Genomic DNA, 14,584 nt, shown 5'->3' with positions numbered 1-14,584 from the left:
GCTCTCCAGGCAAAAAAGGTTGCCGACCCCTGATTTAAACCAATGAGAATGACATCTGTCATTCCCTTGCAACAGCAAGCAGCGCAACTTTAAAAAGTGCATCAGTATTTTGATAGTCAGCGGCGCATTTGAAGGAATCTGCTTGCACGCCAGACCGTATTGGAACAGTTATTCCATTAAACCATGCTTTACTGAAACCTAGCAGAGTATAGCCTACATGCATAATTCACTTGTCTATTATTTGAACTCATTGACAAAGTGAAACTAACTTGACAGTAGTGTCAGTCAACAACAAAACAGTATACACAGTTACAGTTTTTTTCTGATTGCTTAAGCACATTTTTTGTAACTATTGGCCACTCTACACACAAATAGGAAAACCTTTCACCAAATCAGCAAAACAGTGTAGTTCTCTTGCAAAAGCTAACACACCTTGCTTAAGTCTTCACACCTTCGTAAAAATGGTGTTTTCGTATCAAACAGTAAACACAAGCCATCACAATAATAAGCACACAATGTGCCAACTACACACTGATGGTATGAATAAAAAACACATCTGGCTTTTGTATCTGACAATGTAGGCTATGAAGTTTATCATGCAGCAGGACAATGACCAGAGCACACTGTCAACAAAACAAATGACTTCATTGGGGAGTGGAAGGTTTTAGACTGGCCAAGTCAATTACCTGACTTTAACCCAGAGGTAAGCAAACTTTTTGGAAAATTGGCTGGCCGGGCGATATCAATTATCAACAACGACAAGCCAACTGGAACCCGCTTTCTCTCCCTCTCGTGCATGCTTAGACGCTTTCCCAATTAAATGGAGTAGCATAACGTTCAACTTAGATCTGCGGCAAAGGAGATAACAAAGAGTATCATCTCTATTAGCCCTTTCAGACATACTGTACGTGTAAGACCGGAGGTTCTGTGGATGTTAAACGGTGGGGCCGTATATCTGAACGACATAACAACCCCCCCAAGTATTTCTTCCAGACATTATGTAAATGCGCTGTGTCTGAATGAAGCGTAGAACCTGCGGTTAAAATTCACACCTCGTGAGAGGGCGTGTCGATGACGTTTCTTTCGTGCGTCCATGGCGGGAGCACTTAAATGCCAGGGTCATGATGGAGTGGCATATTGCTGTACAAAAAATCAAAAGAGAATGCCGACCATGAGGGCTGACAACATCATGGAACATATGAAGGGAACGGCGAGAGACACCCTGATGTACGACCGCATTGTAAGGCAGCTGGAAGCCAAAGGAATTACCAGGACCAAGGCACAAATAATCACCAAGCTGAAGGCGCTGAAAAGGCAGTACACCTATGTTGTTGACCACAACAACAAGAGTGGGAATGACAGGAAAACGTTCCAATACTACAGCTTGTGCGACGCATTATGAGGATCTAAGCACTCGACAAGACTACTGATTGTGTCCGGAAGCATGCCGGTGCCAGGTGCAGGTGCATCCCAGACTGAGTGCATAGAGTCCAAACCATCTACATCTACATCCGAGCCTGCCTCTACCTCCGAGAGCTCTCCAATGCCGGACAGCGATGATGAGGGTGGTGATACATCACTGAATCAGTCGGTCTCGAGCATAGGTAATTTATTGTTTGTGTTGGCATTCTAAACTGTTCAAGAAATACAAGCAGCTGGTTTTAATTCTGTTGAATCTAATGACATTCGGGTTCTTTCTCAAGTGTCACCCTGTCGCTCGCCGCCAAGGAAGGCGGCGAGGAAGGCACGCGCCGGGTCCATGGCAGAGATAAGGAACCTGCTGGCGGACCTTGATCGGGAGATGGACAACTGGGATCGGCGGAGGGCATTGGAGAACCAGGAGCGTGAGGAACGCGCTCAGAGAGAAGCGCGAGAGGACCGGGCAAAAGAGAGCGTTCAGCTCAATCAATGGCTCCTCGACCTCAACACGGTCCTGCAGCAGATGGTCCAGAGGATGTCAGGCCCACAGGCCCATGGCCAGTTCCCACCTCAAGAGCCAGCGTGGAGGCCAGAGCCTAGGTACCATCGCGACAGCGGTCAGGGTCCATCATACACGGACCTGTGAGCCCTCATCTCATCGCTTCATTCCTGACTTGCCATGTTGGGCACTTTCGAACATTTGTTCACGCACAGCACATCGACACTTGACTCCATGGCCTAGGCTAGGCCACTGGCGGATGGACACTTATTTGTTTGTTTGTTAGGTAATTCAAACTTCGGGTCTGGTGCAATTTTTTTTCTCACAACGTCTATTTTTTTAAACGTGTACTTTTTGTAAACGTAATGTAACATGTTTTAAACATGTTTTTAACATGTTTTAAATGTCAGGGCCCTCGGAAGTCTACCAATGAAGTGTGGAGCTACTTTGAGCCTCGTAAATGGTGTTAAACAGGCTAGCCCAATGCCCGAGGCACCCCCATTCAAAACCTGTTGGTAGCATCAGCTAACTAGCGCCAGATTTTATATATAAGTATTTATAAGTATATATACTTTTTTTGATCCCGTGAGGGAAATTTGGTCTCTGCATTTAACCCAATCGGTGAATTAGTGAAACACAAACAGCACACAGTGAACACACAGTGAACACACAGTGAGGTGAAGCACACACTAATCCCGGCGCAGTGAGCTGCCTGCTACAATGGCGGCGCTCGGGGAGCAGTGAGGGGTTAGGTGCCTTGCTCAAGGGCACTTCAGCCGCGGCCCACTGGTCGGGGCTCGAACCGACAACCCTCCGGTTACAAGTCCAGAGTGCTAACCAGTGGGCCACGGCTCCCCACTGATATTGGATTGCAGGGGACAAGCCGAGATGAGCTATGAGACAAAAGTTCACACTTGGTATTATGTTTCAACACACTTTAGGTCAATATCACACGAACTTCTCCTTTAACCCAATAGAGCATGCATTTCACCCCCTGAAGAGGAGACTGAAGGGAGAAACCCCCTGAAACAAACAAGAACTGAAAGAAGTTGCTGTAAAAGCCTGGAATAGCATCACAAATGAAGAATGCAACAGCTTGGTGATGTTGATGGGTCCGCAGGCCTGAGGCATGCATAACCCCTGCAAGCAAGGGTTATGCCACCAAATGTTATTTACTACTAAGATTATTTGTTCCTTTACTTTTGCTCACCTAAAAATGCTGTGGTCTAATACAAACAGTAATATGTCCTAAGTTGTTTAACACATCTAAATGTAAATACCAGGAAATAAAATTTGACATTATTGCTGACTATGCCAACACCTTCTTTGGAACTCCTTGCTCTCGCTGAGACTTGGATCAAACCAGAGAACCCAGAGTTGCTAGGTTATGCTGGCGAGACACGCCGCTCCATCTGGCATCATCTTTTTGTTTGTTTTTATGTAATGTTCGTAATTTTATGTTTAGTTTTTGTATTGATTTGTCTAGTTACATTTTTTTCCTCTCTGTATTTTTGATAGTTTTCGTGTTATTCTCTTAGTCCTTTTTACTGCTTCCAAGTCGCCTGATGTCGTTAACGTTTGTACATTGGGAGCTTTCTATGGCTAACGTTAGCTTTTGCCCTGGGCCTTTGACATCCTTCCCATCCATCTGTGAGCCGGTGCTGCACTTCACTGTCTGGTCGAGGGGATTTCTCGGGACAGCAGCTGGAGCTACTCTGCGAAAGATCTGCCGAGGCCGCCGAGCTGTTTCTGACCTGTGACCTGCCATGCCAACTGCCTGGAGTCTGGATTGAGCAGACTAACGTTAACGTTAACGTTGAAGAACTGGGCCCCGGCCGTGGCGCGACTGGCTGGGGCACCTGCATGGAACGCCGGCGACCCGGGTTTGATTCCGGCCCCGTGGTCCTTTCCGGATCCCACCCCGACTCTCTCTCCCACTCGCTTCCTGTCATTCTCCACTGTCCTGTCTGATTAAAGGCATAAAAAGCCCAAAAAATAAAAAAAAAAACTTTGAAGAACTGCATCACGGACTAACAAACTGTCGCTGTTAAAAGTCCACCGAGTTGCTGATTTACACCATCGCCCACGACTTCGGACTGTTATGCTTCCAGTGATCTCCAGACTAACAAGGTCTAACGTTAACGTTATCTCCAGACTGCCAGTGAGTTCACCGGGTTGGTCAGTTGTAAAGAACTTTGTTGCCGTTGCATCGGTTGTGGAGACACAGCTGTGCGCAGTTTCACGCGAGTCATCATTGCCCTTGGACATTTTCAGCTGGTTCGAAATTGGACTAATTAAATGTTTTATTTTTATTTTATTTATTAATTTGTTTGTTGTCTGTCTTGTATGTCTTGGTGTCATGGGTACACTGGTGACTACGCCGCTCCGTCCGGCATCTTTTGTGTTTGTTATTTCTTAAATGTTTGTCTTGGTGTCACGGGTACACTGGCGACTACGCCGCTCCGTCCGGCATCTATTGTCTTTGTTAGTCTGTGTCAATGACAATGTCTTATATGTGGAGCGCTTTGGGTTGCACTCTGTGCATGTTAAACGTGCTATACAAATAAAACTGACTTGACTTGACTAACACTGCCATCCTGGCTGCACTCTCCACTAACTTCACACTCTCCCACAACCCTCGCCCATCTGGATGAGGAGGTGGGATGGGCCTGCTAATCTCTAACAAATGGAGATTCACTCCGCTGCTGCCTTCAAACAAATGGTGCTGGTCATATAATTAGAATATCATGAAAAAGTTGATTTATTTCAGTAATTCCATTCAAAAAGTGAAACTTGTATAATGTATTCATTCATTACACACAGACTGATATATTTCAAGTGTTTATTTCTTTTAATTTTGATGATTATAACTGACAACTAATGAAAACACCAAATTCAGTATCTCAGAAAATTAGAATATTACTTAAGACCTGACATTACTGAATTACTGACATAAATCAACTTTTTGATGATATTCTAATTATATGACCAGCACCTGTATGTCTCATTCGAATACAATACTATCACAGTGATCGCCCCAGCTAAACTATGTGTTGGTCATTTACCGACCACCAGGCCAACTTGGTGGCTTTATGGATGAGCTGGACAATCTGCTATCCTCCATCCCTGAGCATGACTGTCCACTACACGTCCTCGACAATACGAACATCCACTTAGATGCCCCATGCTCAGCGGACTCTATGCCTCTGATCGCCTCCTCCTCCGTCCAGCCTTACTGCCGATACCCTTGCCTCATTTTTTACAAAGTGACGGCAATCAGCAGTCAATTCTCTAGCCTCGTGAGACCATCCTGATCTCGCGAGCTTCAGATTTTCACTCGCAGATCAGTCTGGCATCTCTCCGATAGAGAAAATTTGGAGCAGTTCACCAAATGAACGTCCAATCAGCATTGGTTTTGACGTGGGTTTAGGTGTGACACGACTTCCACAGATGAGATAAGCATAGTTATCGCTGACGTTTTATCCGAATATTTGAGTATTCCTGGGGAAGCTTACCCTGGAAATCCAGAGTTCTCGCGAGAGCACAATGGAATTGTCTCTGCGAGACACTCTGGCAAAGAGCAATGATGCACGTTACTTTTACCCCAACATTCCGGGAAACCAGCTAAACTGATGAAGACAGCGCTGCAACGTTGGAGGACAGTACACATTGGTCGTAGTGTTATCCGATTGCATCGAAGTCTGAAATAATTCAGAGTAAACATGGTCTAGTGTTATCCAATTGCGTGCAGTGAGATTTTTAAATGCATGCTTGTTGCCGCCCCTCATGTTGGGCCATTACATTGTTCTTTGCCAGACCCTTAATCTTTCTAGATTATCAGGGTCTGGATTTTCCAGGCTAGGGGAAACTAGGAAGCTAGGAGTCTCTGCAATGTAGCGGAGAGGAATGAAGGACACAGACACCCTCCAATTCAAGTTAGTGTTTGGTAGCACTGAATCTTACTTAACGAGAAGGAATATGCTTTCTTCAGACATGTAGCCTACCATGAAAACTTGGTGGGGATTTTCGTTGATGAGGTTCATGTCACAAACAATAGTCCGTTTTAAAACGTTAACATTAGCTACTTACCTAAGTTGTATGTTAAAAGATGCCATTAGAAGAACGCTTCATTTATCTGATTGGTTGATTTGGACCGTCTATCACCAACATAGGTGGTGATAGACAGATGGTTTATCCAATCAGCTAACCAGAGTGAGCAGTCTCTAAACAAGAATGAGCAGTCTCTAAACAAGTCTCTGAATTCCTTTCACAGAACAACCTTCTTGATCCAAACCAATCTGGGTTCAAGCGTGGCCACTTAACCAAAACAGCTCTGCTGTCCATAACAGATTAAAGTAAGCCAGGACGACTGCATGGTCATCAGTACTGATTCTGCTTGACTTATTGGCTGCATTTGATGTGGTTAATCGCCGCATCCTTCTCTCTATGCTCTCAAACATGACTAATAGCACTGCTGCTGGAAAAAAATCTAGGGGAAACACTGCAGGGGTCCCCTAGGGCTCAGTGCTGGGCCCCCTTTACTATCTACACCACCTCAATGGGACAGATTATCCTTTTGCACGGCTTCTCATACCAGAATGCGTTGACACACCTCGTCTACAACCAACCCAAAAGGGCACATCTTACCCCACTGCTCATCCAACTAGCTTATCCAACTGGCTACCTATGACCACTGACATCAAATTCAAGCTTCTAACGCTTGCCTACAAAGTAGTCTCCGGTTCGGCTCCCACCTACTTGAATGCCCTCATTCAGGCATATGCTATCTCCCGACCGTTGCGCTCCTCAGACGTATGATGTCTAGCTCTGCCACCGGTACGCTCAGGCCAATCCAAACTTTTCTCATTTGTTGTTCCTTGTTGGTAGAACGCGCTACCAGTTCCTTCAACAGCAGGGACATCCCTCTCCATCTTCAAAAAACTCCTGAAGACCCAGCTCTGCAGAGACAATCTCCGCTCGTAGCACTACTTACAACTAGCCTTGCTAATTCTAGCACTTTTCACCTGACTAGAAATGACACTTGACTGTATAAATACAGCACTCATGTATGCACTTCTTGTTATTGTACTCTACCTTTTAAATTGGTCCAGATTGTTGGGAGAATTTATTTAAAAGGCTTTAAACTGTTTACCATGTTGTAAGTCTCTTTGGCTAAAAATGCGTCAGCCAAATGTAATGTAATGAAATTCTGATCTCATGTCTCGTATTCATCTTTCAATCTTAAACCCAAATGTCTTTAGTGAACAACAAACACAAAGAAATTGGCCTTGCCATTCCAATACTTTTGGAGGCGACTGTATGTATGGAACAACCTTCTACTAACCTTTTTTAACCATTTTTTCCCCATCTTTTCCTGGTGGCTTTTGGGTCCAGCCTCCCCTCCAAGCCCTTTTAATGTATTCCCTGGTGAAAACACATTAGCAGATCATATCAATGACTAAATATATTATTTAAGAGGCAGCCGTGGCCTACTGGAAAGGGCTTCAGGCTAGTAAACGAAAGGTTGCCGGGACGATCCCCAACCAGTAGGAAAAATGTAGGCGGGGGAAGTGGTTGAGCACTGCTCTTCCATGCCCACATCCACAGCTGAAGTGCCCTTGAGCAAGGCACCTAACCCCTCACTGCTCCCTGAGCGCTGCTGTTGCAGGCAGCTCACTGCGTCGGGATTAGTGTGTGCTTCACCTCACTGTGTGTTCACTGTGTGCTGAGTGTGTTTCACTCATGGATTGGGATAAATGCAGAGACCAGATTTCCCTCACGGGATCAAAAGAGTATACTTATATACTTACTTATAAGTAATACAGTGACCCAGGACCAGAACAAATAGCATGACATGAGTACTAAGAAGGGATAATGCAGAATTGTAGTACAAGTTTTGAAGATGAAATAGGGTGTGCTCACCTAATAGTTTACACACTAAATGCAACTACAATATTTGTCATCTGATAATTCTTACCAGTCTTGTCAACACTAGGAACTAGTGCTGTCAGTTAAACGCGTTATTAACGGCGTTAACGTAAACCTATTTTAACAGTGTACATTTTTTTATCGCGAAATTAACATTCTTTTTGGTCTAACAAACTTTGTAGTTTTTTCATATGCTGTTGCAACAACTAGTAACGTTAGAACAACTACAACACCACAGGGGATCTAGCTAGACCGGAAACTAAACAATACACACTGACGAATGGAATGGAACGTTGTATGTGCTGCACGTACACGCCTTTCTTTTACTGTCTATGGTACACGCCCCCTTTTAGGGGAAAGATGACTGTTTGGTTATAATGGAATCCTATGTTGCATCGAAGTGGGGAGCGAAAAGGGCTTATACTTACTAAATCTCGAAACAAACGTGAATAAAAGGCACAAAATAATGTTGGTTTAAGAGTTATATGTGTGTTTATGGGATTAATGTGACCATTATGTTCCTATTTTTTGCTCTTTCCAGTTTACTAACAGTAGTGTCACGAATGTAGGCACAGTCAAACTGCCCATGGTTGACTATAACTAAGTTCAGCAAGCTTAACTTTACATGTCATAACATCAACTTAACATAAGTCACACATTCAATCTATCACTTTAATATGAACAGTAATATGAACGTAGCCTATTTCCTACAACTAGGTGAGATAATTGGCTGTTATACTGAAGTTCCACAGTTAGCTAGCTAGCAAGTTAACCGTTTTACATGGGATATTATGGTAAGTGTAACTACGTGCTAAATTTGTCCTCAACATTGGGGTATTGGAAACGAATTAGGTTGGTAATGTACATATTTTCGACATGAGTAAGTCACATACACATAATTCTTCATAACTGCTGTGCGTTGAGCAAATTTGTCTTGATAAGACTCCTTAAAATAAGTCAAGGTCTTCTTAAATTAAGTCAAAATGATCTTATGAGAGAGCACTAAGTAAGTCTTTTCATACTAAATATTAATACCAAATAGATTCTTTGATCTTAATAGAAGATTATTAACACTTGGTTAGAATTCTAACCAAGTGTTATTGATCTTATATTAAGATTAAAAAATCTATTTGGTATTGTTTTTAGTATGAAAAGACTTACCTAGCACCCTCTCAAAAGATCATTTTGACTTAATTTAAGAAGACTTTAACTTATTTTAAGGAGTCTTATCAAGACAAATTTGCTCAACGCACTGGCAGACAAATTTGCTTGTTTTAAGGACAAATTTGCTTAATGCACTGGCAGACAAATAGCTTGTTTTCAAGATGAGATGTCTTAAAATAAGTCAAATGTTTTTTTTAAATTAAGTCAAATGATTTCACAAGAAAGAGCTAGGTAAGTCTCTTTATACTGAAAACAATACCAACTAGTTTTTTTTTATCTTGATATAAGATTAATAACACTTGGTTAGATTTTGTTAGATAAGCAGTTTTTGCAGTGAATATGGACTCCTGGAAAGTTCAGAAATGCAAAATAATAGAATTTTAATCATGTGATAAAATATGTGATTAATCGTGATTAACTATAGGAATTCAGCGATTAATCGTACATTACAGATGATTTAAAACATGATACCATCATCTTGCTGGCAAATGAAATGAATAAAGAAAACAAACAAAAGTTATTCAGAATATTTCATATTTTTTAAAAATCTGAACGATGTGATGATATTGGGGGGGGGGGGGGGGGGGGTTATATTAGCTGGATCTGATTTCTGGCTACACCAGGCGCGTAATTTAAGCGCTCCGTTTGCAAAAATATTAATCTTATATCAAGATAAAAAAAACTAGTTGGTATTGTTTTCAGTCTAAAGAGACTTACCTAGCGCTTTCTTGTGAAATCATTTGACTTAATTTAAAAAAATTGACTTATTTTAAGACATCTCATCTTGAAAACAAGCAAATTTGTATGCCAGTGCGTTAAGCAAATTTGTCCTAAAAACAAGCAAATTTGTCTGCCAGTGCGTTGAGCAAATTTCTCTTGATAAGACTCCTTAACAACCCTGATGTTAAAATGAAAACGTTTCGGTTATTTATTGAACCGCAAAACACGAATCTTGCGAATTTGCCAATTTCTGTCTAACTTTACCGAAGTAATTGAGGTGCGTAGTCCCCGCCTCCTTAATTTCACCAATGCTCCTGCCCGCTTCCCATGTCTGCGTCTCCGGCAGATTCCATGGAGAACCGCACCAGGACTCCAACCAGGATTGCAGTAAATTTGCTGGGTTTGTGAAAACCGAAGAAAAAGTTCCTGTACAGGATTGTCTGATGTTTAAGAGTTCCTCTCTGTCAATTATGGCCAATCATGAAGTTATTCCACAGCACAGACCATCACCACTTCGACCAGTGGTGGACGAAGTACAAAAATCCTGTACTTGAGTGAAAGTAGAGAGAAGGAGACCGGGGCTGGTTGGAACAGGGTTGGCACACTGTTAATATCCAGGCTACTAGAGGGAGCTGCAACAAAATTCCAACACTAAACTGACGGCCTTATTGAGTAGAGTAAACTCACGTACAGTATGTAACTGGTCTCCAGGTCATTAACCCTTTAGGTGAGAACAACTTTTTCATTTTGTAGTGTCAAAACTTAGAATATGCACCTCCCACTAAATACATCCTAGAAGGGTAATAGTTAGGGATATAAAAAAAAATATTCAGCTGTCACAAAATGTATCAGAGTAAAAAGTAAGATATTTGGCCTAGAAATGTACTGGAATAAAAGTAAAAAAGGTTAACAAAATTGAAATACTCAAGTAAAGTACATACATGACAAAGCTACATAGTATAGTAATTGAGTAAATGTACTTAAGTAATGTCCACTACTGCATGGGACAGACAAACACATATTAGCCTATTTAGACTGACTGATATGTAGTATATTTATGAATGATTAAAGGGTAACTTGGCAACTATTTCAACTTAATAAACCTATTAAGAAATCATTTGGATGGTTAAATGGCCTGCTGCGTTGACAATGGTGACTGTCCCCACTATACCCCTAGCGTCCCCAGGCGGAAAACCAACCTTGCAACATTGAGACTACCTTCCCGGTAAGAAAAGTCAGAAACAAGAAACTTGTTTTAAATCGTGTTTCCTTGTAACATCCACATTGCTCTGCCGAAATTATGCTAACCGTTTTGCTAGCTTGTAAACAAATCCATGTGCTTTATTGTGCTTTTTTCCCACAGTTTGAAATAGCATAATGCACAACTTACATTACATTACATTACATTTGGCTGACGCATTTTTAACCAAAGCGACTAACAACATGGTAAACAGTTTAAGTTTTAAAGCAATTCTCAACAATTTTAGGACAATTTAAAAACGGTAACCTGACCCTAGCCAGATGAATGTCGTTCCGCTTAGCTCCGCCTAGCTTCACTCACATCCATCTGGGACCTCTTCCATTGAGAGTGGCTAAACCATAAAGTTGGTTGGAGAAATCAATCAGGACGCAGGGCGGGAGTTTCATAGATGTGACATAGCGTAGAAGCGACTGTGAGTCTGTTATTAGCGTCACGGGTTGGCTTCGATGTGAGTGGTTGAAGTAGCACGTCAATAGATGACGGACAAGTGGCTTATTCAATCATATGCAAGCATTTTTTGATTAGGCCTAGCCTTCTGAAGCAATACTTCAATGGATCGGTTCCAGATGGATGAGTGGAGCTAGGTGGAGCGAAATTCATCTGGCTATTGCCAGGTTATAAAAACGGTAGAGTACAGTAAGAATAAGTGCATCAGTGAGTGCTGTTTTTAACAGTTACGTGTCAGCAAGACGGCTGGTAAGTGCTAGGATCAGCAAGACTTGTTGTAGGCTAAGTGGTACTATGAGAGGAGATGTTCTCTAAAGAGCTAGAGGTAGCATATGTCTATATGAGGACATTCAAGTAGGCGGGAGCAGAACCGGAGACTACTTTGTAGGCAAGTGTTAGAGCCTTGAATTTGATGCGGGCCGCCATAGGTAGCCAGTGTAGCTGGATGAGCAGCGGGGTAACGTGCCCTTTTGGGTTGGTTGTAGACCAGGCGCCGCCCGCGTTCTGGATCATCTGAAGGGGTTTCACTGCAGCAGGCTGGGAGACCTGTCAGGAGGGCGTTGCAGTAGTCGAGTCGTGAGATGACTATTGCCTGAACCAGAAGTTGGGTAGCATCTTGAGTCAAGTAAGTCCTGATTTTCTGTATGTTGTAGAGTGCGAAACGGCATGACTGTTCTCCAGCAGATGGGGAAATATAGCTAATCCTGCCAAGTTTCCCTTTAATATTAAATTGCAATAATTCTTTGAATGATTCATATACAAATAAATGTTTTATGCATGTAAACCAAATAAATTTGAACAATTGTGTCTGTTAATAGGTCCTAACACTTTAGTGCACATTGTATGTATTTCCGGAAAAAAAAAAAAACTTGTTTCAATAAGATTCCAAAAATAATTCAGTGGAAATGCATGGATTCCATGCATTTCCACTGAATTATTTTTGGAATCTAATCCCTTTTATCATACCTGTTCATTCTTACTTGTCGCTCGACTTATCGTGACTAAATTCAAGATGGCTGCAAACGCTAAACTTCGTGAAGATACTGTCTGTATAAATCGTCTTGTAAGTAAACTACCAGTGCTTTTTCAATGTTCTCAATGTTCCCTCGGAAGTCTACCAATGAAGTGTGGAGATACATTGAGCCTCGTAAATGGGTGTAAAACAGTGATTTATTTGCATGGCTAGCCCGATGCCGAAGCACCACTATTGAAAAAGCTGTTGGTAGCATCGGCTAACTAGCGCCAGATTTTGGAGTGCAGGGGACAAGCCGAGATGGGCTATGAGACATACGTTCACACTTGGTATCATGTTTCAATACACTTTAGGTCAATATCACACCGGAATTCTCATTTAAGAGTCCAAACATGAAATCCAGGGATTTTCATTAGACAAACAAACATGTACCCTGCCATCAAATTAGGCACCAGGAACTTACCCTTTCTAGGCTCCCTGTCCAAGCAAGGCGACCTTGCAACTTTGGACCTACTTTCCCCTTGCCTCACAACAAGCAAGGGTTAATTTTACATAGACACAAACAAACAAATACTTCACAACTTCCCTGGATCTCTGGCTCTCCCATGTGTCCTCATGTTTTCCTGTGTTTCCAGTATTATGTCTCTCTCCTGTGTGAAATAAGCCTGCCTTTAAATAGGCTAGGCAATTACCCCAATCAGCATGTTGGGCTAAACCATTGTAGAGGGGTGAAGGTCTACACCATTAACCCAATCACAGTTAAAATCAACACCTTAAAGGAAAATTCCGGTATTTAGCACTTTGAGTCCCTTTTCTGGTTTGTTTTGGATGAACTAGAGTAGTGGACACCAAAATTTTGACGAATGGTCCTGTCTCGACCTTTCTGACTCGTTTTGAATCGCCTTTGACTTGTCAGAGTGGCTGCCAATAGGCATACTGTAGGCTACTCAAACATGTTCCAAAACAAGTAGCGTACCGAAATACAGTTTCTGTCGTTTTATTTGGCATTTTGTAAAATCCCATTGATTTCTGTTGGAAGATTTATTGCACGTTGATATTACTGCGCCACCGTCTATGCTTCAGGTTCAAATATTAAGCGGTTGTGAATAGTTCCACAATAGCAAATAAGACGGCTGGAAATCATACATTGCGCCAATATATTTGCTTTTAATAATCAACGAACACCACTAACCACTCGGTGAGTTGCACAGTTTTGAAAACGAACGTTAAGGGTTGTTTTAGGACATGTTTGAGTAGCCTACAGTATGCCTATAGGCAGCCACTCTGACAAGTCAAAGGCGATTCAAAACGAGTCAGAAAGGTCGAGACAAGACCAATCGTCAAAATTTCGGCGTCCACCACTCTAGTTCATCCAAATCAAACCAGAAAAGGGACTCAAAGTGCTAAATACCGGAATTTTCCTTTAATACAGACACATACATACCACATAAACCATAAACCTGAAATTGAGTGCAGATGAGTGTGTTTGGCTGCAGTCCATGCAGGTGTGGCACAAGTTCAAGTTTATTTATATAGCACATTATCATACAAAATGTACGGAGCCCGGGAGGTGACATGAAAAAAAACAAACTGAGAAAAGGTATGTACTTGGGACAAACACTGACTAGGTTTGTGAGATCTCGAGTTTCTTTTGCGAGATCTTGACTTTCTTTTGCGAGATCTCGAGTTTCTTATGCGAGATATTGACTTTCTTTTGCGAGTATCGCAAATCCATCAATGCATATGAGAACCACTAGCTGTGTTTATATTGCCATCATGCCATATCAGTGTAAAATGTAGCTCAAATGAAATAATACTAATAAAAAGACTTTAACATTCCCAAAAGTATTAGCAGGGAGTCCCAAAAGTGTATTTTATCCAAAATGTGTGAACTCTGAACTCTGTGTATTTGCATACACAGCTCAAGTTGTGAACAAGCAATATCCTAAAAATAATTTGAAGTTCTCAAACTATGAGAGTTGTATGAAGTGCAGGCAAAAACATCTGAAATGACCACTTTCACTCACCTGATGAGAACTTGTGAATTTGTATGAACATTTGAACGAATTAGAAATAATTATCCCAGAAAGTCCCAGAAATATGACTTGACTTAGTTAGTTATTAAAAATGAATTGATACACTTCTAGAATACTTTGAGCACTAATGCAGTCAG

The 14,584-nt window shown here is 41.9% G+C and overlaps 1 protein-coding gene across 5 annotated transcripts in view; it reads left to right on the top strand.

The window, feature by feature from the left end:
* LOC125291179 (myotonin-protein kinase) overlaps positions 1-14,584 on the top strand; it is a 164,637-nt gene that overhangs the window by 26,749 nt on the left and 123,304 nt on the right. The gene's annotated exons all lie outside the window — the stretch shown is intronic.

This window comes from Alosa alosa, chromosome 2, assembly GCF_017589495.1.
Source record: "Alosa alosa isolate M-15738 ecotype Scorff River chromosome 2, AALO_Geno_1.1, whole genome shotgun sequence".
Taxonomy (NCBI): domain Eukaryota; kingdom Metazoa; phylum Chordata; class Actinopteri; order Clupeiformes; family Clupeidae; genus Alosa; species Alosa alosa.
Note: the sequence above shows the minus strand (reverse complement) of the source record. Positions and strands in the feature narration are given on the sequence as shown.